The following is a 27,121-nucleotide window of genomic DNA, read 5'->3' as shown; positions in this document are numbered from 1 at the left end:
TTTTGCACATCAACTGTCACTGAAGCCTGGGTCCGTACCAAGCATCCCTGCCGCATCAGCCACAAACACCGAACAAGTAAGTGTATAACTGGTCGTTTTGCCGTGTTTTAAAATCGGTGCGTTAGCCTAGCAATGGCTACATTAGCTGTGCAGCTAACCACTTCCTGCAGTTAGCCAGGTAATCTGCGCTACAAAACTAAAGAGCATGCAGCATGCTCTGTTAAACTGAGTTTAGTCTGGAAATTGACTGTAACTTATGAGCTTATGTTTGACTATGGCTCCGCAATGCATGTCTTCTGTTGGATAAGCGCTATGTTGCTGTAGTTGCTGCTTCTATCCTCTTTGGTTATGGAGTGCGTGTTCAAGCCTAGGGTATTATACGTTCGTAAACTACCACTCCGAACACTCTTACTCTCTGTTCTCTGTGTCACGTTGAGTTTACGAAAGGAGTCCGAGGGAGAACGGGGTTTTGTCTTAGCAGCGTGGCTACAGGCGCTGATAGCAGCGAGTATGTGTGTGCGCAGCTTGGTCAAGCCCCTCCCCCTCCCCCCATGGCCCGCCCCCACCCTCTACCCTTCCCCGCCTCCTGCTTCTCATTAGCAAAACGACGCACTGGGAAAAGCGCTGAAATGGGGCTTTCTCCCAGGAGGCTATATTTACGTGCCGAGGGTTCATTTCGAGAAAAGACTGCGGATATAACATCCGGAAGCCTCCACGAGCCCGTTTAAAGCATCAACAAACCACCATGCCATGGGACCTTTAAAAGAAAACAAAATCTTGGCACAGTGACACAGCAGGTAGCACTGTCACCTCATAGCTCCAGGGTTCTTTGGTTCGATCCTGAGCTTGGGTTAACATCTGCATGGAGTTTCACATGTTCTCCTCGTGTTCATACTGGGTTCCTTCCACCTCCCAAACACTCCCTGAACTGACTCATCTAAATTGCCCCTAGATTTGTGTGTGTGTGTGCGTGCGTGCATCATCCAGAGTGTATTTCCTCCTCACATCCAGTGTTCCCAGGATTGGCTCCAGATCTACGTCAACACTGACCAGGATAAAGCACTTACTTACAATCCCAATTCCATAAAATTGTGACACTGTGTAAAACGTAAATAAAAAACAGAATGTGATGATTATCTGTAACCACTTATCCTGTGCAGGGTCACAGGTGGGCTGGAGCCTATCCCAGTTGACTATGGGTGAGAGACGGGGTACACCCTGGACAAGTCGCCAGATAGTCGCAGGGCTGACACATAGACACAGACAACCATTCACACTCACATTCACACCTACGCTCAATTTAGAGTCACCAGTTAACCTAACCTGCATGTCTTTGGACTGTGGGGGAAACCGGAGCACCCGGAGGAAACCCACGCGGACACGGGGAGAACATGCAAACTCCACACAGAAAGGCCCTCATCTAGCCTGGGCCCGCCCATCCTAAGTGTGACGCAACACGAGGGCCTGTTGCGAGCTTAGTCTGGCAAGGCAAGCTATCTCCAGCTCTTCCAAGCTCCCGAAAAATCGGGAGCCAATCAACTTTGAGCATCTCCAACGGCCCTGAGTAGAGGCATGTTCAAGGCAGTGACATAGTAGAACTGCGACCGGAAGCCATAGATTGTTTACAGAATCTATGCCGGAAGCGCTTCATTCACTAGAAACATTACGAACATGGAGCAGCGGCAAGCCTTTGACACAGCGGTAGATGCTGTATTGAAAGCATTCAACAGGAAGTTCTCATTGAAAACGGAGCAAAGAGCAGCCCTGGAGGTATTTATCTTCTTCCTGTTACTCAAGCAGTTTCCGTCGCGTCACACGTCAGAGGAAAGAGTGATGTGATTGGTTTAAGCTTCATCACAGCCTTTTCTGGCTTCGACCAGTAGCAAACTGAGGCATTTCAGGGAGGCGGGTCAACCACGCCTTTGGGAAATGGTTGGGCTTAATATCTTTGCCAGACCAAATGCTCGCAGAGCTTTGAAGTCGCGTTAGCCAGACTAGCCCTCATCAGCCACTGGGCTCGAACCCAGGACCTTCTTGCTGTGAGGCAACAGTGCTAACCACTACACCACTGTGCCACCTGGAAACTCTATATTTCACTGAAAGTAGTACAAAGACAACATATCAAATTTTGAAACTGAGAAATTTTATTGTTTTTTTGGAAAATATATGCTTATTTTGTATTTGATGTCAGCAACACGTTTCAGAAAAATTGGGACAGGGGCGTGTTTACCACTGTGCTGCATCACCTCTACTTTTAACAACACACTGTAAATGTTTGGGAACTGAGGAGACCAGTTGCTGTAGTTTTGAAAGAGAAATGTTGCCCCATTTTTGCCTGATATACAATGTCAGTTGCTCAACAGTTTGGGGTCTCCTTTGTTGTATTTTGCACTTCATAATGTGCCAAATGTTTGAAATGGGAGACAGCTCTGGACTGCAGCAGGCCAATTTAGCACCCAGACTCTCTTACTACGGAGCCATGCAGTTTTAATATATGCAGAAAATGGTTTGGCCTTGTCTTGCTGAAAGAAAGAAAAAAGTTAGGCAATTTATCTTAGATTTAGAAGTCTGAAGGGAGGGGGGTGGGATTTTTCAGTTGGATAACTTCAAGATCTTGCTTACTCTTGCTGGTTTCTACAAGGTTTCCTACCCTAGCTTTAATGAATGAATAAAATGTTGTATCCGTTGCACAGTTTGTGCTGCTTCTGTTATTTTACATAATGCTATTTTACAGTCCCTGTAGTTTAGTGGAAACGAAAAACCAAGAGCTGCTTTTTCATCCTTTTGGGAACTATTTGTTTCTCCACAGGGGAGTTCAGGACCTGTTTACTTACTCAAAAGGTTCTGGATAGGTGCCTGATAATGACCTGACTCATATGATATGATATGATATGATATGATATGATATGATATGATATGATATGATATGATATGATATGATATATGATATGATATCAGCATTTATGTTTAGTGCCGTCAGTTTTAGAGAGTGGGAAAAGTTCTGACAGGTGATTGCATTTCCTTTAAATGATATTCTTTACATTCCAATAAACCTGAAGCTGTGCAGCAATTCCTAATAAAGCTGTGTTACGTCATGGTGTGAGGTACTGGCTGAGACTGAGACAGTGATACACTTCTCATGAAAGTTTTGAGATAACTTATATAACCCTGCTCCAGTTACTTATTTATATATATTCACGTCATCTTCCTCCTTAGTGACCTCACAGACCTTGAGAGCTGAACTAGAGGGTGTCTGGCAGTACAATCAGTGTATTTGGCTTTCGAAGAATCACTAATGGAAGTCTTCTCGCTTATCCAGTGTGTGTGTGTGTGTGTGTGTGTGTGTGTGTGTGGCTGGCATCTCTGGTTACTCCCCTGGGATCAGATTAGTACACTCTGCTCCTTGCTGAGTGTCTCAGTGAATGCAGACACGGCCTGAGCTGCTGGGAAGTCAGAGAGCCGGTTGTTCCTGAGCAGCTTCTACTCTCTTTGGCCCTGCAGAGGATCGATAACTATATGCACTTACAGTAAAGCATGTTAGCTGGAACACACATGGAAAGAGATTCTGAATAATTTGGAACTTCGATGCAAAAAATTCTCTGTGCATAGGATACTGCAGATGGAGGAATTGGCGAGGCACTCTGGGTGACTTCCTGATGTAAAAGCATTTATGAAAGAGAGCCAGAGAAAAAGAGAAAAATTATACAAGTGTGTACTTAGTTCCAGATTTGTCTCAGATTTCCCTGTTTGTCCAGTTTCTGTAAATATTTTTATACATGGCTGCATAGTCTGCAAGGATTTCTCGGTTGCTCGAACACACAGGACATTTGTGCATTTGAGTGCTCTGTTTAATGGCAACCCGTTAACACTGAACACAACAGCATGAACTCATTATCACATTTATATTTTAATTTCAGTTAGTGTTACAAGCCTGTCAGGCCCCAGTGGTCTCTATACCAGCAGGATGCTGGAAAGAACATGTACCACATAGGCCAGAGTATAATGATGTGTATACGTTCACCAGCAGTTTAACTGTTGTAATTAGACGTAGCTGTGTGAATCAAATCCCGACCACATAAATCCCTTTGGGAGGTGGAGTGAGGAAGAAGGCAGAGACAGACTGTTGGGTTGTTTTTATAAGATCTTTAGCGTGAGTAGCTGCCAGGAGTTTGTGAGGAGGACGGTTTGCAGATGATGGATGAGCTCCAGTCTGAAGCTTTCAAAACAGACTAACCGATGTGCAGCTGCAGAGAGCTGGGAAGCCTGCGAATTACTGAGAGACAGAGAGAGAAAGAAAGAGAGACTGTGTGTTTTGTTTGCTAAATTCTGTTTATTAATGTGGTTATGTCTCATATATACACTATGACAGGGACTGTCAAACTTTTTGTAGTCTGGGACACTTTCCATTGTGACATATTTGTTATGCAACTATTTACATATTAAGTGCATACACACTCACTGGCCACTTTATTAGGAATACATCTACACCTGCTCAAGAGCACTGGACAGAAAAATATTTTCCAGTCTTCAGCTGTCCAGTTTTAGTGAGACTGTCCCCACTCACACTGTAGCCTCAGATTCTTGTTTTTGGCTGACAGGAGTAGAACCCGATGTGGTCTTCTGCTGTTGTAGCCCATCTACTGTACGTCAAGGTTCGAGGTGTTGTGTGTTCTGAGATACTTTTCTGCTCACCATGGTTCAGGCTTGTAGTACTCAAGTCCGACTCGTACCCTAATTTTAAGGACTCGTGACTTGACTTGGACTCGGACTCGTGCATTAACTGCATTCTGACTCGTAAACTGGAGATGAGGACTCGGATTTTTTCCTTATTTTTTGTAAAATGCCGTAATAATTTAACATAAGATACACTATATTGCCAAAAGTATTTGCTCACCTGCCTTGACTCAGATATGAGCTTAAGTGACATCCCATTCCTAATCCATAGGGTTCAATATGACGTCGGTCCACCCTTTGCAGCTAGAACAGCTTCAACTCTTCTGGGAAGGCTGTCCACAAGGTTTAGGAGTGTGTTTATGGGAATTTTTGACCATTCTTCCAGAAGCGCATTTGTGAGGTCACACACTGATGTTGGACGAGAAGGCCTGGCTCTCAGTCTCCGCTCTAATTCATCCCAAAGGTGTTCTATCGGGTTGAGGTCAGGACTCTGTGCAGACCAGTCAAGTTCATCCATACCAGACTCTGTCATCCATGTCTTCATGGACCTTGCTTTGTGCACTGGTGCACAGTCATGTTGGAAGAGGAAGGGGCCAGCTCCAAACTGTAAAAACAGTCTGCATGCCTAGGTGCTTGATTTTATACACCTGTGGCCATGGAAGCAATTGGAACACCTGATTCCGATAATTTGGATGGGTGAGCAAATACTTTTGCCAATATAGTGTATTTATATCTACATTCATTTTTATACTAATTTTGTGCAAGAGAATGCACATTCACCTGTTCATACGTCATGTTCAGGAACAAACTAATGTTAATGGCGCTAAAATGCCTGGAGAGACGCCCCTAGGATTGTCTGCTTTGCTTATACAGACTTCTTGTGCAGTGGGAAAAAATGCACTGCTATGTGTTCCATATGTAGAAGAACTATCGAGGAGACAACAGGGACAACCTCGAACTTCAATCGTTATTTGGCAAGACTCCACCCAGAGAAGGAAGTGACATGCTGTGTTCATTGCTCTATTGATAGTGGGGCTTGCTGAGTGATGAACTCGCTAGTGTTAACCCTCGCTCACGTTATTTGCAGTGTTGATAGCGGCGCTTGTGTCAGACACAACTCGGATTAGTAGTGAACTCGACACGGATTAGTGGTGGACTCAATGCGGATCAGTAATGGACTCGACTCGAACTTGACTTGAAATTTTCTTTAATGACTTGGACTTGACTCGGAATTCAACACTGGGGACTCGAGACTGGACTCGGACTTGAGGTTTAGTGACTCAACTAAAACACTGCCATGGTTGGAAAGAGTGGCTATTTGAGCTACCATAGCATTCCAACCAGTCTGGCTATTCTCCTCTGTCATCACTAAGGTGTTTCCGCCAACAGAACTGCTGCTCGCTGGATGTTTTTGGGTTTTCGCAGCATTCTGTGTAAACTCTACAGACTGTTGTGTGTGGAAAAACCACAGGGATCAGCTCTTCAGTTTCTGAAATACTCAAACCAGCTCACAGTCATGCAAAGTCACATTTCATTCTCATTCTAATGTTTGAGGCAGACTTTAACTGACACTCTTGAACTGTATTCTTCATGATTTTTTACAACTGCAGTACCAGGTAAAAGTTTGGACAAATTTACTCATTCATAGTAATGACTTTATTAGGAACACCCACCCATCCACCTGCTGTTCTCTGCAGTTCTGTAATCAGCCGATCACTCGACAGCAGCACGATGCATCAAATCACGCAGATACAAATCAAGAGCTTCAGTTAATGTTCACGATGTTCAAACATCAGAATGGAAAAATTTGTGATCTCAAAGTGTGACTTTCTTTCACTGTGGTATGGGTGTTGGTTTGATCCAGATGGACTGGTTTGAGTATTTCAGAAGCTGCTGATCTCCTGGGGTTTTCACACACAACAGTCTCTAGAGTTTACACAGAATGGTGCAGAAACAAAAAACCACCATTGAGTGAGTGAGCGACAGTTCTGTGGGAGGAAAGTAAACAAACGCCTTGTTGATAAGAGAGGCTCAGAGGAACATGGACAGATTGGTTCGAGCTTTTTGCCAGGAAGGATATAGTAACTCATATAAATCACTCTTTACAACCGTGGTGAGCAGAAAAACATCTCAGCATGCAACAGCAGAAGAACACATTGGGTTCCACTCCTGCAGCCAAGAACAGGGATCTTAGAATCAACAAGAAGTTCCTATTAAAGTGGCCGGTGAGTGTAGATTGCAGTGCTGCTACATGATTGGTAGATTTTATCCACTCATGAATGTGCAGCAGTATTTTATTTTATTTTTGGCTGAATCTATCAAAATGCATGCCTGCCCAGTGGGATACCACAAGATTTATTTCTAAGAACAATGGCAACGTTCTATTCCTGAACCCAAGAAACCCACATCACCCGAACAACTTACATTGTGTTAAAATGTGTATTTTGTCAATTTTAACATACTTCCATGATTCTCCTTGACCATGACCAAGATAAAGTGGTTAATGAAGATGAATGAAAAACTTAACGAATAATCTGAGACAGGTCTGGACTGCAGGCAGGCCAATTTAGCACCTGGACTCTTTAAAACTGAGCCATGCAGTTGTAATATGTGCAGAAAGTGGTTTGGTATTGTCTTGCTGAAAGAAGGAAGGCCTTCCCTGAAAAAGATTTGGTCTGGATGGCAGCACATTGCTCTGAAACGTGTTTATATCATTCAGCATTAATGATGCCTTCCCAGATGTACAAGCTACCCATGTCATGTGCACTAATGCCCCCTCATACCATCACAGATGCTGGGTTTTGGGCTGTGCACTGATAACAAGCCGGATGGTCCCTCTCCTCTTTAGCCTGGAGGATGTGGGGTCAATGATTTCTAAAAAGAATTTCTATTTTTGATTCGTCAGACCTCAGGACAGGGTGGCACAGTGGTGTAGTGGTTAGCACTGTCACCTCACAGCAAGAAGGTCCGGGTTCGAGCCCCGTGGCCGGTGAGGGCCTTTCTGTGCGGAGTTTGCATGTTGTCCGTGTGGGTTTCCTCCGGGTGCTCCGGTTTCCCCCACAGTCCAAAGACATGCAGGTTAGGTTAACTGGTGACTCTAAATTGAGCGTAGGTGTGAATGTGAGTGTGAATGGTTGTCTGTGTCTATGTGTCAGCCCTGTGATGACCTGGCGACTTGTCCAGGGTGTACCCCGCCTTTCGCCCGTAGTCAGCTGGGATAGGCTCCAGCTTGCCTGTGACCCTGTAGAAGGATAAAGCGGCTAGAGATAATGAGATGAGATGAGACCTCAGGACAGTTTTCCATTTTGTCTCAGTCCATCGTAAAAGAGCTCGGGCCCAGAGAAGGTGGCGGTGTTTCTGGATATTGTTTATATCTGGTTTTAACTTGCGTTTGTGGATGCAGTAATGAAGTGTTTTCACAGACGATGGTTTTCTGAAGTGTTCCTGAGCCCATACAGTGATTTCCACTACAGACACATGTCTGCTTTTAATCCAGTGTCTCCTGAGGGCCTGAAGATCACAGGCATACAATGTCAGTTTTCAGCCTTGTCTCTTGCATAGAGATTTCTCCAGATTCTCGGAATCTTTTAATGATATTATGGACCACAGATGATGTGATCCCCAAATTATTTGCAGTTTTACATTGAGGAACGTTATTCTTAAATCGTTGCACTGTTTGTCCATACACTCTTTCACAGAGCGGTGAACCCCACCCCATCTTTATTTCTGAGAGACTCCGCCTCTCTGGGATGCTCTTTTTGTACCCAATCATGTTACTGACCTGTTGCCAGATAATATAATTAGGTGGTGGGGGGTGGTTAAGCATTACACAACTTTTCCAGTCTTTCTTTGCCCTGGTCCCAATTTTTTTTAAACATCTTGCTGGCATTAAACTCAAAATGAGCATATATTTTTCAGTAAACAATAAAATTTCTCAGTTTCAACATTTGATTTGTTGTCTGTGTACTATTTTCAAAAAACATAACATTTCCATTATTTGCAAATCATCACATTCTGTTTTTATTTACATTTTACACAGCTTCCAAACTTTTATTGAAACAGGGTTGTATCTAAACACTGTCATTTCAGGTAACATGAAGGCTTCTCCTCAATATTTTGTGTTCAAGTTTGTTTGAAAATCCTCCTCACCTCAGCACACCTGCTTGAACTGCTGATCCCCCTGGCATGTCAAGTCAAGTCAAGTTTATTTTTATAGCGCTTTTAACAATAAACGTTGTCGCAAAGCAGCTTTACAAAATTTCATGCCAGCATCAATCACCACAACCAAACCTCAGGAAATATCATACACACAAATTGGACTCAATCCCAACTCCACTAGAGCCTCCTGACTTTAAAACCATGCCTAATTTGGACCAAAATTGAAGCTGCTGGTACTGACTGGTCCAGAATTGATTAAACATCATGACATCTTGGACATGTTGGATACATGGAGCATGTAGAATATGGTAAAGAGATAAGCAAATTGCTTACAGATGGAGCTGGATAGACTCATAGAAAGTTAAAGTGATGAATGAGCTTTAAACAAGCTGAAGTCAAGAGGCTATTACACTTGACTTATGGTATAAGCTACTATTGAGGAAAATTTTTAGACAAACTCTCGTCCAGTGGTTTTCAAAGTGGGGGCCGCGGCCCCCTGGGGGGCTGCCAGGGGGCACTAGGGGGGCCTCAGAAAGTTGGAGGGACGATAACAAAAAAATTGCGAAAAAATATACTTTTTAAAAAGAATTATTATTAAATATATTGTAATTAGTTTTTAATCATTATTATAAAATATAATTATTAATAATAATACATCATATCGAAACGTTGTTTGCCATGCTCATCTCTCCGATTGCCTGTGACGTTGCGGTTTGCGCCATTTATCAAGCTGCTTTGCTCCTCAAGCTAGCGTATTGCTAGCGTAAAATGGACAGGTTTTTGAAGAAGAGACCGAAGGAACAAACCAACAGCCCTGCTGTGGAGGACACTGCTGCGAAAAAAACTAAGAAGTCCTGGCCAACTAAAATCCGAAAATATGAGGCAGCATACATTAAGTATGGCTTTACAGCCATACAGAAAAATGGCCATGATTGCCCAAAATGCATCCTCTGTCTGGAGACCCTGTCAAACGAGTGCTTAAAACCTTCGAAACTTCAGCGTCACTTGGTACAAAAACATCCGACAGATGCCGAAAAAACAGTAGATTTCTTCAGACGTAAAGAAGAGCATTTGGTCAGGCAATCTGCTGCATTCACCCAGCAAGCTACTGTCCCCGAGCGGCCCTGAAGGCATCATTTTTAGCCTCGTACCACATTGCTCATGCTAAAAAACCTCACTCAGTTGGAGAAGATTTGATTTTACCAGCCACCAAAGACATTGTCCGAGAATTGCTTGGTGAGGATGCTGCCAAAAAAATCGATGCTGTCCCACTCTCTGATAACACCGTGAGCCGACGGATTGGTGACATGGCTCAAGACGTATCTGCTCAGCTGTTGGAGCAGGTGAGAGCCAGCGAATACTTCGCACTTCAGCTGGATGAGAGCACAGATTTATCCAGTGAGGCCCAACTGCTTGTGTACATCAGATTTATTTCGCAGGAAAGATTTGTGGAGGAAATACTATTTTGTAAAGCACTTGAAAGAAGAACTACTGGGAAAGACATTTTTCAAGTTTTGGACAATTACATCGAGTCTAACGGATTGGACTGGACCCGTTGTGTGGGGGTGTGTTCGGACAGAGCCGCGGCAATGACCGGGAAGATCAGTGGAGTGACCGCGCTCATTAAGCAGAAGGCCCCGCATGTAGTGGCCACACACTGCATGCTCCATCGCGAGGCACTGGTCGCAAAAAGGATGGATAACGAGTTGAATCAGGTACTACAGGAGGTTATACGGTTTATTGTTTAGTGCGAAAATATTTGTGTTGAAAACATGTTAGTTAATAATATTCTTATACTAAACAAATGTAACAATTATTGACTATTGAATAAAAGTAAGAGAAAACATTCTAAAAGTTGATGTTTCTTTACATATTTTGTAGCATTGTCTGTGGGTTTGCAAAGGGGGTCCCCGGCCAGAAGCTAATGCTGTTTGGGGGGCCTTGGCATGGAAAAGTTTGGGAACCCCTGCTCTAGTCTACCAGGTTGTTTTGAATGATTGTAGATGTACCTATGTTGAACTTTCTTTGATATAGCAGGTGTACTTCCTAAAGAGCTAATATCATTAACCAGGGTTGACAGGATCAGCAAAGATTCCAATCCAAATACATTTCGAAAACAGACAAAAGACTTGAAACTCACCCAAAAATTTCAGGCATTGGAAAAGGGAGATGCATTTTTCTTCTTTTTCTCAGCCTTTGCGTGAGAAATAATGTCCCCATGGTGCAAGTGCATTTCTGATTTACAGACTGTATCCACTTCATAATTCTCCTTTCCCTGTCCCATAGATTTAATTCTGAGATCAAGATCTTGGCAACTATGGAGTATTTTTAAATAAGCCCAACTTGGCATTTAAAAAAAAAAGTGAACCGTGAAACCCTGTTAATAACTGCCCTGTCTGCTGATCCTCTGCTGTGCATGGGGCAGTATGATCCATGCCCCAGCGGGCCTCAATTAGCACTTGTTATGGTTCCCATTTTTTTAACACAAGGGGCAATAATAACTCTTTGGCAGTTAAGTGGGGCAGTGAATGCTTTTCCACTGTAATTGTGAAACAAATCAATGGGCAAATCCATGGAACAGTGACATATCTGTCAAAAAGGGTTCGAAAAAAAATCCACCTTTTGATGAAGTCGCTTCATCTCACACTGAAAAAAATGAGAAAAATCCAACCTTTAATTGAAATAAATTTATTCAGAGAAAAACAAATCCCTCATCAAGAAATAATTATTTTCAACAAAAACATGTGCCACCATTACTGGCACCCCTGGAAATGATAGTGAACACAATGTATCTGAAGCATGTTTCCCATTTAAATCACACATTTTTGAGTTGACTGGAGTGTGTAGGAACTTTCAAGCTGTAATCCATGACTTCCTGATTAACTGGGGAACAAATATGAGGTGAGACAGAGGCCAAATTCACTTAGTCATCCATCAACATGGGAAAGACAATAGAACACACAAACCAAATGAGGGAGAAGTGTGTTGACCTTCATAAGTCAGGGAATGGGTAAAAAAAAAAAACTACTCGCTTGAAAATATCCATTTCTACTTCTTGAGGTTTCCAAGTCTCCAAAACCACCATCAGATGCCACTTCCATGCCAACAGATTATTTGGAAGGTGTGCCAGGTAAGTTCCTGAAATTTGCGAAACGCTACGACAACTTTGACTGGAACTGTGTTCTCTGGTCTGATGGAACAAAAATTAAGCTTTTCAGCAATAGACACTCATGGTGGGTTTGGTGTAAAAAGAAGGATGACTATAATGAAAAGAACCCGATCCCAAGTGTAAAATATGGTGGAGGTTCTGTGATGTTTTGGGGCTGTTTTTCCTCCAAAGGTCCTGGAAACCTTGTTAGGGTCCACAGCATCATGGACTCCATTTAACACCAGGACATTTTAAATCAGAATCATCTGGCTCCTCTGCCAGGAAACTAAAACTGGATCATCATTGGATCTTCCAGCAGGACCATCTCAGTCCCCTGAGCTGAACCCCAGTGAAAACCTGTGGGCTGAGCTGAAGAGGAGAGAGCACAAGAGAGGGTCGAGGACCCTGGATGATCTGGAGAGATTGTGTAAAGAGGAATGGGCTCAGATGCCCTGCTCTGAATCTCCAACCTTATAAAATGTTCTAGGAGAGACTCAGTGCTGGTTTACTGACAGAAGGAGGTTGTACAAAGTTTTAAACGCACACAGCAAAATCGGTAGTGTTAGTTTGGGTTAAAATTTCCAGTGTTAACTATTCAGAGTTAACAAGTGTTGATTTGAGAGTTATTGCAACACTTACAGTGCTGAAAACGCTCTGTAGCTGGGGTTATGTCAAGGAGTCAATACTCATTTGGGGTTGATTTCTACATCTGGTTTTTACGCGCTCTTGGGTATGAAGAGGCCGCCAGAAGTTTGGTGTCGAGATCGATGAGATTGTTAAGGTAAGAACCATACATAATTTAAGGCTGTTATTATTTTAATCATTATTAAATATTTTAAATCATTTTTAATAACGTTATTTATCTAAAGCATGCAACATTTTGCCAATGTGGAATGCATACTAAACTGTGTGGTAAAGGCCAGGATTTGTTAGCCTAAGTAAAGCTGACCATCTTCCACAAGTTAATATTCCCATCTCATCTCATTATCTGTAGCTGCTTTATCCTGTTCTACAGGGTCGCAGGCAAGCTGGAGCCTATCCCAGCTGACTACGGGCGAAAGGCGGGGTACACCCTGGACAAGTCGCCAGGTCATCACAGGCCTGACACATAGACACAGACAACCATTCACACTCACATTCACACCTACGCTCAATTTAGAGTCACCAGTTAACATAACCTGCATGTCTCTGGACTGTGGGGGAAACCGGAGCACCCGGAGGAAACCCACGCGGACACGGGGAGAACATGCAAACTCCGCACAGAAAGGCCCTCGCCGGCCACGGGGCTCGAACCAGGACCTTCTTGCTGTGAGGCGACAGCGCTAACCACTACACCACCGTGCCACACAAGTTAATATTGTACAGCAAAAATAAATGTGTACATATAATAAGTGCTTAACAGTGCTAATGTTATAAAAGAAATGCTAGCCAGTGTTTTATGCCTATTAAATGAAAAGAGGGAGGGGGTGTCCTCTTTGAAAAATGCAGAGGTTAGAATTTGAATTTGTGGTAGTAGCTGGCAGCTAGTGGTAAGGTGAGCTCCTGAGAAAAATGCATCTAGCCCATTAATGTAGCTGTTAAGGGGGAGAGAACACTCTCTTGTCAGGAATATTCTGTTAAAAAGGTAAGAATCGCATATGAAGACTGTTGTTCAAGCCAAGTTTTGGTAAGCGGGGCCAGGTGCACTGCAAAGCATGCTGAACTTCTAGTAATAATTGTCGGAAGTAGCTAGGGTTAGCGGGGCTATGGAATTCTGTAGCTTGATCAAGCAATGCATGTAACGTTAAAGTGCACATCTTGGGTATATTTAGGAGCAAGATCAATGTAATTCTCTTATTTTATATTAAACTTTGGTCAAATATCTGTCACATTTTGCATTTTGTGCAATTTTTTTACCTTGCGCAATACCAGAAAAATTCAGTTGCAATCAAGCCATTTGAGGCGAATTGGTCCGCCTCTGAACAAACTCGGCATTTGGATTTCCCGGCAAACATTGATTTTCGTGACGTTACGTGCGGGACGCCTCCTTCTGAATCCCATGTCAGCATTGGTTTGTTTATGAGAAAACGACCTGGTGGTTTTCTGCAAATTTCTTCAATGTTATCACGCAATTATTAAAATGGTTAACAGATGTATCATAGGAGGGTGTAGCAACACCAATCATGATGGGGTTAGTACTCATCGTTTTCCAAAAGACCGGACAATGAGAGAGAAATGGGAGCGCTTCGTGCGAGGCACCCAGAAAAAGCCAAGGACCAAAGCAGAGCTGAGAAAAAGACCAAGAAAATCGGTGATTCACAAGTCGACTGTTGCCAGGGTAAGAAATGAAAGATACTATACTCTAAATTAGGTTTTCCTGTGTTTGTGTGGCACGGTGGTGTAGTGGTTAGCGCTGTCGCCTCACAGCAAGAAGGTCTGGGTTTGAGCCCCGTGGCCGGTGAGGGCCTTTCTGTGTGGAGTTTGCATGTTCTCCCCTTGTCCGCGTGGGTTTCCTCCGGGTGCTCCGGTTTCCCCCACAGTCCAAAGACATGCAGGTTAGGTTAACTGGTGACTCTAAATTGAGCGTAGGTGTGAATGTGAGTGTGAATGCTTGTCTGTGTCTATGTGTCAGCCCTGTGATGACCTGGCGACTTGTCCAGGGTGTACCCCGCCTTTCGCCCGTAGTCAGCTGGGATAGGCTCCAGCTTGCCTGCGACCCTGTAGAAGGATAAAGCGGCTAGAGATAATGAGATGAGATGATTTATGTAACAATAGATAGATGAGCATTGATGCACGAATCCATGGGTTTAGAAGCTCAGGCGACAATTCCATATTTCAAAGCAAAATCGCTCGCTGCTAAACTTGGTCTACACAGACTGTGCACTGAATCCATGCAAGCTCTCTCAGCCTGCTGGCGGGTCCGCATATGATGTCACAAATCTGGCTCCAGACTCCCTTGGGATTTTTCCAAACCCATTTTATTTTATTTTTTTCTGCCGTAGACAGATGGCCTTGTGCAAAATTACCCTTCTGGATGAGTGTGTAAAGGGACATACTTTCATATAAAAAAACACTAAATTGGTCCAGGATATGCACTTTAATGCAGGGATTGATTGCTTGCTAATGGTAAGGGTAGTAAGCTGTAGTTAGCCTGAACAAAGGGAACACTTTTCCCTTCACTTTGGTTTTAGTGAAATAGGCTACTATTCAGTGTTTTACACTAAACGAAATATATGAGTAGAGGGAGGGTCGTCGACACCGCCGATATTTGATATTATGCAGCATTTAGCCTAGCATGTCATATGAAAAAACAACTACCACCAAGTAAGCTAGCAATACATGGACAGAGCTGTGCATGTGTCAGAAACTCCCGGTTTCAAATGTAAAAAATGCACTTATCAATTTACAAAGGGTGTTTTGTTATCTAAACTAGGAAGTGTGATAAAGGCGCATTACTGGATGGTGGATTATCATGCTGACATGATAGCTGGCTATAGCTTAAAGTGCATATCCTGGACCAAATTTGTTTTTTTATATGAAAGTATGCCCTTTACACACTCATCCAGAAGGGTAATTTTGCACAAGGCCACCTGTCTACAGCAGAAAAAAAATAAAATAACAAAACGCATCTCGAAAAATCCCAAGGGAGTCTGGAGCCAGATTCGTGACGTCATATGCGGACCCGCCAGCAGGCTGAGAGAACTTGCACGGTTTCAGTGCACAGCCTGTGTAGACCAAGTTTAGCAGCTAGCGATTTTGCATTGAAATATGGAATTGTCACCTGAGCGCAATGTTGGATGAAGAATGTAATGTTGCTGCACCCTCCTACGATACATCTGTTAACCATTTTAATAATTACGTGATAACGTTGAAGAAATTTGCAGAAAACCACCAGGTCGTTTTCTCATAAACAAACCAGCGCTGACGTAGGATTCAGAAGGAGGCGTCCCGCACGCGACGTCACGAAAATCAATGTCACACACACATCACATTATCTCTAGCCGCTTTATCCTTCTACAGGGTCGCAGGCAAGCTGGAGCCTATCCCAGCTGACTACGGGCGAAAGGCGGGGTACACCCTGGACAAGTCGCCAGGTCATCACAGGGCTGACACATAGACACAGACAACCATTCACACTCACATTCACACCTACGCTCAATTTAGAGTCACCAGTTAACCTAACCTGCATGTCTTTGGACTGTGGGGGAAACCGGAGCACCCGGAGGAAACCCACGCGGACACGGGGAGAACATGCAAACTCCGCACAGAAAGGCCCTCGCCGGCCCCGGGGCTCGAACCCAGGACCTTCTTGCTGTGAGGCGACAGCGCTAACCACTACACCACCGTGCCGCCCCGAAAATCAATGTTTCCTGGGAAATCCAAATGCCAAGAACGAATTCGCCTCAAATGGCTTGATTTCAACTGAATTTTTCTGGTATTGCGCAAGGTAAAAAAATTGCACAAAATGCAACAGATATTTGACCAAAGTTTAATATAAAATAGGAGAATTACATTGATCTTGCTCCTGAATTTACCCGTGATATGCACTTTAAGCATAGACCCTTTTCCACGAAGTACAGCGAAAACGTTTAGCATATTTTAGCGCAACATACACGTTAACACTACACCATTATTTTAGACACACTGTATTCTATACTAAGTAAATGTATGTGATGAGGAGATCGTCATTGTCATCTTTTAAACATGTGGATGGATGGATAGTTTAGAGGATTAGCCATGTGATTGATACCCCTTTTCCACCAAATCAGTTCCAGGGCTGGTTCGGGGCCAGTGCTGATGCTGGTTCACAATTCGTTCAACTTGCGAGCCAGCTGAGAACCAGTTTGCTTTTCTATAGCTCGCGGTGCTAAGCAGAGCCACGTCATTACGTCACTGTATACGTCATTACGTCGCTGTATACGTCAGTTACGTCGCTGTATACGTCAGTTACAGTGCTACGTTTACATAAACCTTGGCGTGAATATCAAAGCAAAAACAGCACAGAAGAAGCAGCAGCAGCAACAACAATAATAATGGATGACTTTGCGTTTGTACAGCTGCTGCTTCTTGTCGCTTAAAAATGGCGATCTTTCGCGGTCTTGTTATTGTTGTTGGTCTTAACAACTCCGCCCCCCCGCTGACATAAGCGGTTCTTTCCTCTGGCCCAGCAGAGAGTTGGTGCTAGCCTGGAACCGGTTTTTCTGGCCCCAGAGCCCGTTCTTTGTCAGTGGAAACAGAAAACCCGGTTCCAAACTAAGCACTGGCCCCGAACCAGCCCTGGAACTGCTTTGGTGGAAAAGGGGCATGAGAGAGGGAGAGAAAAAGATAATTTCTGTGTCGGTATCCAAGTTCAGCTATTTTACCGTCCACACCTGCATGCACAGAGGGGCAGGTCAAATTGAAATGTTCTTAAATAGGGCTGAAAATGGTCTAAAATTGTCACCGCTCAACAGGGCATCACACAATACAGAATCTTTTGTGAAAGTTGTCTGGGTTTGTTATTTAGCAAACCTCATTGCCACTTAAACCATGGGTTAAATATATGGTAATATAGTTCCATTCCACCCCTCCCTCTCCCCCTACTTTCTCCACCAGGTGCAGTTTTAGGACATGTTGCTGAAAGTGAAATACCTCAGTGTAAAGAAGTACATCAAATTGCACGCAGGCTTCACTTATTTAGAATTAATCAGTGAAGGTAAGATATCCTTAGAGGCTGAACAAAATATGTTACCCATGTATCAGCTCATCAAATCACAAGACTCTATGTAGCTCATCTACAGAGTTGGCAAGCCACCACTGTCATTTTGTATGCAGCGAATTAGCATTTTGAACGTTCCGGCTCCCAATGAAAAATTCCAATGAGAAAATTAATGACGTTACGGGAGATCAACAAAATAGCACAGCGGATGGTTAATTAACAGGCTGAGTGCCTCCGCATTCATTGCACGTCAATAAAAACTACATGTTTCGCATGTGTGTGTGGTCTTCAGACCTGTTATATCTCAGATATCTGACTGTTGCTACACCTTTGCTATCAGGAAGCCAGACTGGACTACAGGAATCCCTCGTCCCAGGTCGCTTTGCTAGTGCGTCACCAAAGCAGCTGTAGTTAGCTTTACGATTGATCGTACGTTTTCTCACAACAATCATGGAGTTAACTTAGGTTAACATACTGATTTATAGAAGAGTTTGATCGCTATAGTCTGTAGATTAGTGTGAACAGGCTGTTTAAGGGACTATGGATGTAACAATAAGATACATGAAAACAAGGTAAGTAAAGAGTTATTCAGTAACCATGGATACCAATCTCGAGTCCGAGGCTTGCCACTCGCGCCAACCGACACTCTGTAGTTCGCTAGATTTCCTGCTTTAGCTTTTTGGTAGCAACATCGTGATTTTGATGAAACAAACTTAACATTTTGTTCAAAAAGCAAACGAGAGATGTATTTTAACTTGGCAGACCGAATGCGGAGGTCATCGACTCACGTGCTTTCGCTCACACCTTATTTGCGCCAGTTATGCAAAAGGACCATTCATTTTCCCATAGGGATTGTCACCTTGGGAACCTGGGGGCGTTAAATGCTAACACGAAAAACTACAAGCTTCCGGGTTTCTTGCCGACTCTATTTAAAAACTATTTAACTGTTAACACAGTTTATTGTAATGTGTCACGTATTAAAAAACTTTTATTAATGACAGTTCATATTGGAAACGTCAACCTTGGTTAGTACAGGGCAGTATAATTGTTGCTGCAGACTTGTTTAATTTAGTCGACCATTTTAAAGACAGGGAAGTGCAGAGTTACTGACCCAAGATGCAGTACCATAATACTCATCTCATTATCTGTAGCCGCTTTATCCTGTTCTACAGGGTCGCAGGCAAGCTGGAGCCTATCCCAGCTGACTACGGGCGAAAGGCGGGGTACACCCTGGACAAGTCGCCAGGTCATCACAGGGCTGATGTGGCCTTGGGCAGAAAAGCGAGCGTTGACTAAATCGGACCTTAAGCAGAAGAGCGATTACTGACTATGCCACCAGGGGACTTTCACCCCAGGAATATTAACCAGAAAACACTTCACTATGTTGACACGCAAGGTTCGTTTGACTAAAGACACCAGAGACCAAAGTTATGAAGATACAAAAAGGTTATTTTATTTTGTTATGATGTTTACAAAAATAAATTCTTTCCTTTACTTCACAAATAATCACTTTCATTCGCACTCACAATTCAAAGATTTGACTGACATGTATGTGGGGCAAGGGAAAAATCAATATTAACAGGGCTGAGGCCTACCAGCAGGGGCAAGATACCAGAAGACGGAGAAGGGATCCAAGGAGGCACACCATGCATAGTCTGGCTAACGCGACTGCAAAGCTCTACGAGCATTTGGTCTGGCCAAGATATTAAGCCCAACCGTTTCCCAGAGCCTGTGGTTGACCTGCCTCCCTGAAATGCCTTAGTTTGCTACTGGTCAAAGCCAGAAAAGGCTGTGACGAAGCTTAAACCAATCACATCACTCTTTCCTCTGACGTATGTGACGCGACGGGGCTAACTGGTAGATTAAACTCTTACCGAAGCCGGTCGGGAGCAAGGCGAAAACGTCCTTCCTTTCAATAAATACCTCCAGGGCTGCTCTTTGCTCCGTTTTCAATGAGAACTTGCTCCATGTTCGTAATGTTTCTAGTGAACGAAACGCTTCCAGCATAGATTCTGTAAACAATCTATGGCTTCCGGTCGCAGTTCTACTACGTCAGTGCCTTGAACACGCCTCTACCCAGGGCCGTTGGAGATGCTCAAAGCTGATTGGTTCCCGATTTTTCGGGAGCTTGGAAGAGCTGTAGATAGCTTGCCTGGCCAGACTAAGCTCGCAACAGGCCCTCGTGTTACGTCACGCTTAGGATGGGTGGGCCCAGGCTACACCATGCAAGCCCACGTGTCACGCTCACTACAAACCAAATCAAAATAAATCAAATAAATCAAAAACACGGCAAAAGGAGAATTCCACACAGGCACACGTGAACACACACACACGGACAATAGGAAAACACCACCACCTAAGGGATCAGCTGCCACCCCGCCTTGGGCACACAGTACCTGAAAAGTAAATAAATAGAAAGGAGGTATGAAGAGAGAAAATCAAACAAAGAAATAACACAACTTAATCACAACAAACTAACCAATTAAAATGGACAACCACACACAATGTAAACTAAGGGAGGGGAACTACGTGGACCACTGATGATCCACAGCTTGCAATGGCCTCCCACCAGTACTGGCATACAGCTGGCAACCAAAGGCTGCTTGCCACGGCAGAAAAGGTTGGCAGACGTGGTTGCTAGCCACACACAAATTCACATAAAATAAGCTCTCACGAGCATTAAACCAAATAAACAAATAAAAAAAATTTAAAAAGACATTAACATAAATCAGGCCCAATAAGATAGCCCACTGGCTATCCGCAGCTATAGAAAAAGCGCCTCCTGCCAGCAGGTGAAACCTGAGCAGGACTAAAGCAAATAAACAAAAATACCCAACTTAACAGAAAAAGAAAATATCCCTCATACCACACTCCAAGCACACATACACGCACACTGATTATAGATGAATGATAATCAGACACACAAGCAAGAAAACACACACACATACACCAAAAATTAAAACTAATATTAAAATGCTAGGCGTCACGGTGGTGTAGTGGTTAGCGCTGTCGCCTCACAGCAAGAAGGTCCTGGGTTCGAGCCCCGTGGCCGGCGAGGGCCTTTCTGTGCAGAGTTTGCATGTTCTCCCCGTGCCCATGTGGGTTTCCTCCGGGTGCTCCGGTTTCCCCCACAGTCCAAAGACATGCAGGTTAGGTTAACTGGTGACTCTAAATTGAGCGTAGGTGTGAATGTGAGTGTGAATGGTTGTCTGTGTCTATGTGTCAGCCCTGTGATGACCTGGCGACTTGTCCAGGGTGTACCCCGCCTTTCACCCGTAGTCAGCTGGGATAGGATCCAGCTTGCCTGCGACCCTGTAGAAGGATAAAGCGGCTAGAGATAATGAGATGAGATGAGATTAAAATGCTGTAGTGGTTGGTGGTTTCGCAGCCCTCCTCATGCAGGCAGCTGCACCAATCAGAGAAAGCAGCACTCGATAGAAACGCGCACCAATCAGAGAAAGCAGCACTCGGTAGAAACGCGCTGGCAAGAACAGCAGCAAACCCGGACCAAAACCGGCAACACCTAAAGAACACACAAACTACTCAATTAACACCACGCTTAATAAACTCAGAGTAGTAGGAATTCAAGGGAAGGGGCACATACCACACGATCCAAAACTTCTCGCCTAGTCTCAGCGAGGCTCACAGAATTCCATGGGTCATCTGCACTTAATACAGACGCCAAGAGAACGTTCGGAAATCACTGCACACAAAATGCACAGCTGGACAAGACCGGAGGAAAGCCAAACAGTGGATACACGGCCACAGGTAAACGGGAAAGGGTGTGACAGGAAACAGCGAGGGGGGTCGTCACGCCTCCAGAGTTCAAAATCACTCTACCATAAATAGGCTGGCGACGCACGCCATTGGTTAAGGCTGCCCCAATTGCCAAGAAGCACTTAACTCAGTGCGTCTCGCCACACTGACACATAGACACAGACAACCATTCACACTCACATTCACACCTACGGTCAATTTAGAGTCACCAGTTAACCTAACCTGCATGTCTTTGGACTGTGGGGGAAACCGGAGCACCCAGAGGAAACCCACGCGGACACGGGGAGAACATGCAAACTCCGCACAGGAAGGCCCTCGCCGGCCCCGGGGCTCGAACCCGGACCTTCTTGTTGTGAGGTGACAGCGTTAACCACTACACCACCATACCATAATACTGCTCTTAATAAATACTAGCCTAAAATTAAAAAAGATAAAAGCATGTTGATTCAGTCTGTTTCAGGTGACTTTATGGTTACATTCTCTCTTTCTACAGCCAAAACCAAGTTTGGACTTCCGGATGCTGCTCATCTTGACATTTTCGATGAAACTGACACAGCAGTTGATGAAGACATTTTTCTTGAGTTATTGGAGGCCCATCCAGACCTACGCCTGACAGTACGTCAAAGGATTTCAGATGAAGGTAGATGTTATCATAAAAACGTACGTTGTCAGTGTATAGCCCAGTCAATGTACAGCCGAGTTTTTGCTCCTTGATGCAGATGATATTGACCTTTCTTTATGCAATGTACATGGCGATGGACAGGGTTAGGTCATATTTGTGTAGAATGCTGTCTGAACATGAACATGGCAATTGCGTAATTATTAATGGAACTGTGAAAGAATAATGAAAGTTAACCAAATGATCTCTTGGAAAGATTTTTCTCATTCTACACCATCTTCCTCGGATACAGTATCTTCCCTCACGGATACCATGTCACTTTCAAGTGACAGTGACCTAAGGGAACAGGGCATTCCCGCAGGCCGCAGTAGATCCAGCAAAGAAGACACGGGCAGTTCTGCAGTAAAGGTTTCTGTGTCAGACGCTGCAAAAGAGGTAACTGAGAGTAGAAAAAGTCTTATGTATTTTTGAGTTGACACCATTTATAAATTGCCATACTGAATTGAAATTCAAAACATGTGGTTCCCAACTTGCCCGTTATGAAAGTAAATGTTATTGATTTGCTTCTTGCCAGATGTTTGTCTTTCACTTGTTTTTTTGACATTCCTCTAAACTTTAACCTTTACCTACAAACATGATGTGGTATGTGTTTTCTCTCTGATTTTACATAATAGAGAGAATTGAACACCAATTTGTTTTTGTTTTTTTCCCTTTTATATGAGCAGATGGTTGAAAACACCTTGAATAGGAAGCCTGGCGGAGAGGATATTCTGGAAGAATACAGGGCAGAAAATTCACTGAGCCTCCGCACCTGGAGACAGCTTGTTAACATATTGGCAAGTGATATGACCGAGAGACGGTAAGAGTAATATTAATAGAAATGTAATGAAGGGCCATATACTGTATTCTTGTAATGTATACTGTAACTTCAATAAGTAAAACTGACTCAACCTTGTCTTTTCTCTATAGAAGGATTCAGGATTCCCTCCTGTCAGCAAAGGGAGAAGTATGCCCTTGGAATTAGTACACTCTTTCCTTCACTGAAGGATCCCTTTTCTCCAAAGCGCTATGCAAGTCATGCAGTGATGGTAAAGCAGCACAGATTTAGTTTAAGTTTTCATCCTGGAATAACTACAGTAGCTAAAAAAGTGAAATGATTCTTTTGTGAAATTCTGTGGTTGGTCTTAATTTCTCTTTGATAGTGACTACTAATGGGCGGCACGGTGGTGTAGTGGTTAGCGCTGTCGCCTCACAGCAAGAAGGTCCTGGGTTCGAACCCCGGGGCCGGCGAGGGCCTTTCTGTGTGGAGTTTGCATGTTCTCCCCGTGTCCGCGTGGGTTTCCTCCAGGTGCTCCGGTTTCCCCCACAGTCCAAAGACATGCAGGTTAGGTTAACTGGTGACTCTAAATTGAGCGTAGGTGTGAATGTGAGTGTGAATGGTTGTGTCTATGTGTCAGCCCTGTGATGACCTGGCGACTTGTCCAGGGTGTACCCCGCCTTTCACCCGTAGTCAGCTGGGATAGGCTCCAGCTTGCCTGCGACCCTGTAGAAGGATAAAGCGGCTAGAGATAATGAGATGAGATGAGTGACTACTAATATATTGTCATATAACTGCATTTGAAATTGTGGAGTATTTTAAGTCCATGTTGTTTAAGATGTGAAATCACAATCAATGATAGGGCCCTGATTGGAAGTGACTCAGGGTATAGTGCACATTAACTTGAAAATAGAAAACCTGTTATATAATAATAGTTCTTCTGTTTCCTTTTGCTGCATCTGCACGTGCTGTAAGATCATATTTGATGTTCATTTTCTTTGTTTAAATGTAACAGGAGCATTTCTATGATGGGGTGAAAGGCACTGGATATTTAGCGTAGCGCCTCAAGACCATGTCCAGGTCTACAACCAAACAGCCAGTGAAGGAAGTCTCAGTGCCTCAAGAACAAGGGCCAAAGCGCCAAAGATCAACAACCACACTGCCTCAGCAACTTGACGGAGATGCCTGCAAGGAGTCCATTTCATTTCTTGTTCAGTCTCCTGATGAAGCAAGTGTATTTCAGAAGATGAAAATGACATTCCAGCATCACCAGGACCTGGTGCATGACCCACAAAGAACTGCAGATGTCTTCAAAACATTTCCACACTTTTTGGATGTCAAAGGACTAGTAAGTCATACATTTGACATTTTCAACTCTAGTCTTTATCACTGTTTTGCTCACTTGGATTGTAGCAGTAAAAGATGTGATCATTGGTCATCCCGGTCTCCTGGTATATCCCATATTGTTCAAAATCACGAAATGTAACATTAACAGTGCTGAGCCCTGGTTTTATATATATATATATATATATATATATATATATATATATATATATGCTTGTGTATGATCAACAGGTCAATCAAGACTTCCTGCTGCTGTTTGGTGCTGAAACAGCCACCAAGTTGCTTGAGAAGTGGGACACCTCATTCAACCCAAAGGTTATCAAACAGGCCAAACACCTGATTCAGTCAACTGACCTGTGTCATCTGCTAAAAGCTGCTGAGAAACTCTCAGAGGATGATGAAAATGGTACGCTTCACAGCATGCTTGTTTGATATTACTAATATTTATTTTTACATTTTCATTTTATAAATTGTTTTATAAATTCCACCCCAAACAGACTGGGACAGTGACATGGCTTCTCTGCTGCTGCTGCTTCATCTTTTGCCACCCACAGCTGGATGGAAGAGGAGGACCAAAATAAGTCCAAGTGATGCAGCAGACAAAATGGTGCACTTTCACAAGGTAAATATGTTGCCTCACTTTTTAAAATCCTACAAGACACTTTCAGCTCTGCACTTTCTAGTTTTTCCTCTCCATGTGAAGTATGTTTTTGACAAGATTTAGTACGTAGTAGTTAGTTAGTAGTAAGGCACATGATCTCAACCTAAAGGGGTGGTTTATGCTCAGCATTACTGAAAAGTGTATGTGTTTGGGTTTTTTTTTATCTCATTTGTTTTTAGTCATGCTGCAGCATCGATGAACACCTGCAAGAAAGAGATGGTAAACAACCATATATCCTAGCTGTTGGCCGAACCCAGAGCAGGATTGACACCTTCTACATCGCAGTGGACAAACAGCTCATCCCCTGCCAAGCCACCAGCTCACTGGGTGCTTTTGACGAACTTTTCAAATCCCACTACGTGTTCAACTTATCTTACGACGAGTCACTGGTTCATCTCTACAGTTTTGTGCAGACTACCATATTCAACATTGATGCTAAATCAACAGACGAGTCACCACGTGTTCGTGAGTTGCGTGCCAAAATTTTGAATGAGAACAATGTTTAAATGTTTTATCTGTCAAACTCTGCATAGCACCAGTCAGGCTTTGATAAGTCATTTGTGACTAGGCCACAGTTTTTATCCAAGCACCAAATTTAAGTTGGCTTGTTCACAAGATAGTTGTGGACGTCAGTTCACTACATATTCTGGTTTAAAAAAACATTTAAATAGTGTTCATGATGAAGATCGTTGTCAAAGTGGTGATGCAGAAACCTCAGAGTCATTTCAGGATGATTTTGACAGTTTACAAGATACAGATTTTGAAGTTGCGGAAACAAGTGTCATACAGAGCCTTGAGGCTGGGTGTTCTGAAAACAATGGATCAGGTCAAAGAATGGAAGAAAAAACTAAAGCCATTTGTACTACAATTGTTGGTAAACTCAATGGTAGTCTCATCTCATCTCATTATCTGTAGCCGCTCCATCCTTCTACAGGGTCGCAGGCAAGCTGGAGCCTATCCCAGCTGACTACGGGCGAAAGGCGGGGTACACCCTGGACAAGTCGCCAGGTCATCACAAGGCTGACACATAGACACAGACAACCATTCACACTCACATTCACACCTACGGTCAATTTAGAGTCACCAGTTAACCTAACCTGCATGTCTTTGGACTGTGGGGGAAACCGGAGCACCCGGAGGAAACCCACGCGGACACGGGGAGAACATGCAAACTCCGCACAGAAAGGCCCTCGCCGGCCCCGGGGCTCGAACCCAGGACCTTCTTGCTGTGAGGCGACAGCGCTAACCACTACACCACCGTGCCGCCTCAATGGTAGTGATTTGACAAATATTTTTGTGTCAAGGGCGGCACGGTGGTGTAGTGGTTAGCGCTGTCGCCCCACAGCAAGAAGGTCCTGGGTTCGAACCCCGGGTCCGGCGAGGGCCTTTCTGTGTGGAGTTTGCATGTTCTCCCCGTGTCCGCGTGGGTTTCCTCCGGGTGCTCCGGTTTCCCCCACAGTCCAAAGACATGCAGGTTAGGTTAACTGGTGACTCTAAATTGAGCGTAGGTGTGAATGTGAGTGTGAATGGTTGTCTGTGTCTATGTGTCAGCCCTGTGATGACCTGGCGACTTGTCCAGGGTGTACCCCGCCTTTCGCCCGTAGTCAGCTGGGATAGGCTCCAGCTTGCCTGCGACCCTGTAGAAGGATAAAGCGGCTAGAGATAATGAGATGAGATGAGATGAGATTTTTGTGTCATTGCTTGTTTATGATTTGGAAGATTTTGCTGATGGACTGCACTGTCAGTTTAAGCATAAAGTTCTGTTCGTTGTGCCAATAGATAATATTGTTAGATCTACATTGGAAAAATGTCTTGAGACTTTTGACAACCCAGTTGAGAGCTTTGAAACTGAAGCTAAAAGACCTATTTCAGTGAAAAATGGGGAATTGTGGAGCCAGTGGAAAAGACTTTAGGAATTCGTTATGATACAAGGTTAAATAAAAATATGGGCACTTATGACCAGGTACCAGTGAAAGACACTTTTGTGTACATTCCAATTTTGGAAACAATCAAATTTATATGTCGCAATTCTGAAATTTGCGAGCTGCTTGCTAAACCATGTGTATCAAAAGAAGACAGATATGAAGACTTCTATGATGGAAGTTACTTTTAAGTCTCATCCATTGTTTTCAAAACAACAGACTTCTTTGCAAATTCAACTTTATTACGATGACTTTGAGACTGCTAATCCACTTGGTTCCAAAGGTGGTGTACACAAAATTGGTGCAATGTACTTTGTCCTCAGA

At 43.7% G+C, this 27,121-nt stretch overlaps 1 pseudogene; it reads left to right on the top strand.

The window, feature by feature from the left end:
* The window catches only part of LOC132895968 (uncharacterized), a 45,242-nt pseudogene extending 19,861 nt beyond the window's left edge, over nucleotides 1-25,381 (top strand).
* Nucleotides 25,382-27,121: the final 1,740 nt, after the last annotated feature.

The sequence above is a fragment of the Neoarius graeffei genome, chromosome 13 (assembly GCF_027579695.1).
Source record: "Neoarius graeffei isolate fNeoGra1 chromosome 13, fNeoGra1.pri, whole genome shotgun sequence".
NCBI lineage: Eukaryota > Metazoa > Chordata > Actinopteri > Siluriformes > Ariidae > Neoarius > Neoarius graeffei.
Note: the sequence above shows the minus strand (reverse complement) of the source record. Positions and strands in the feature narration are given on the sequence as shown.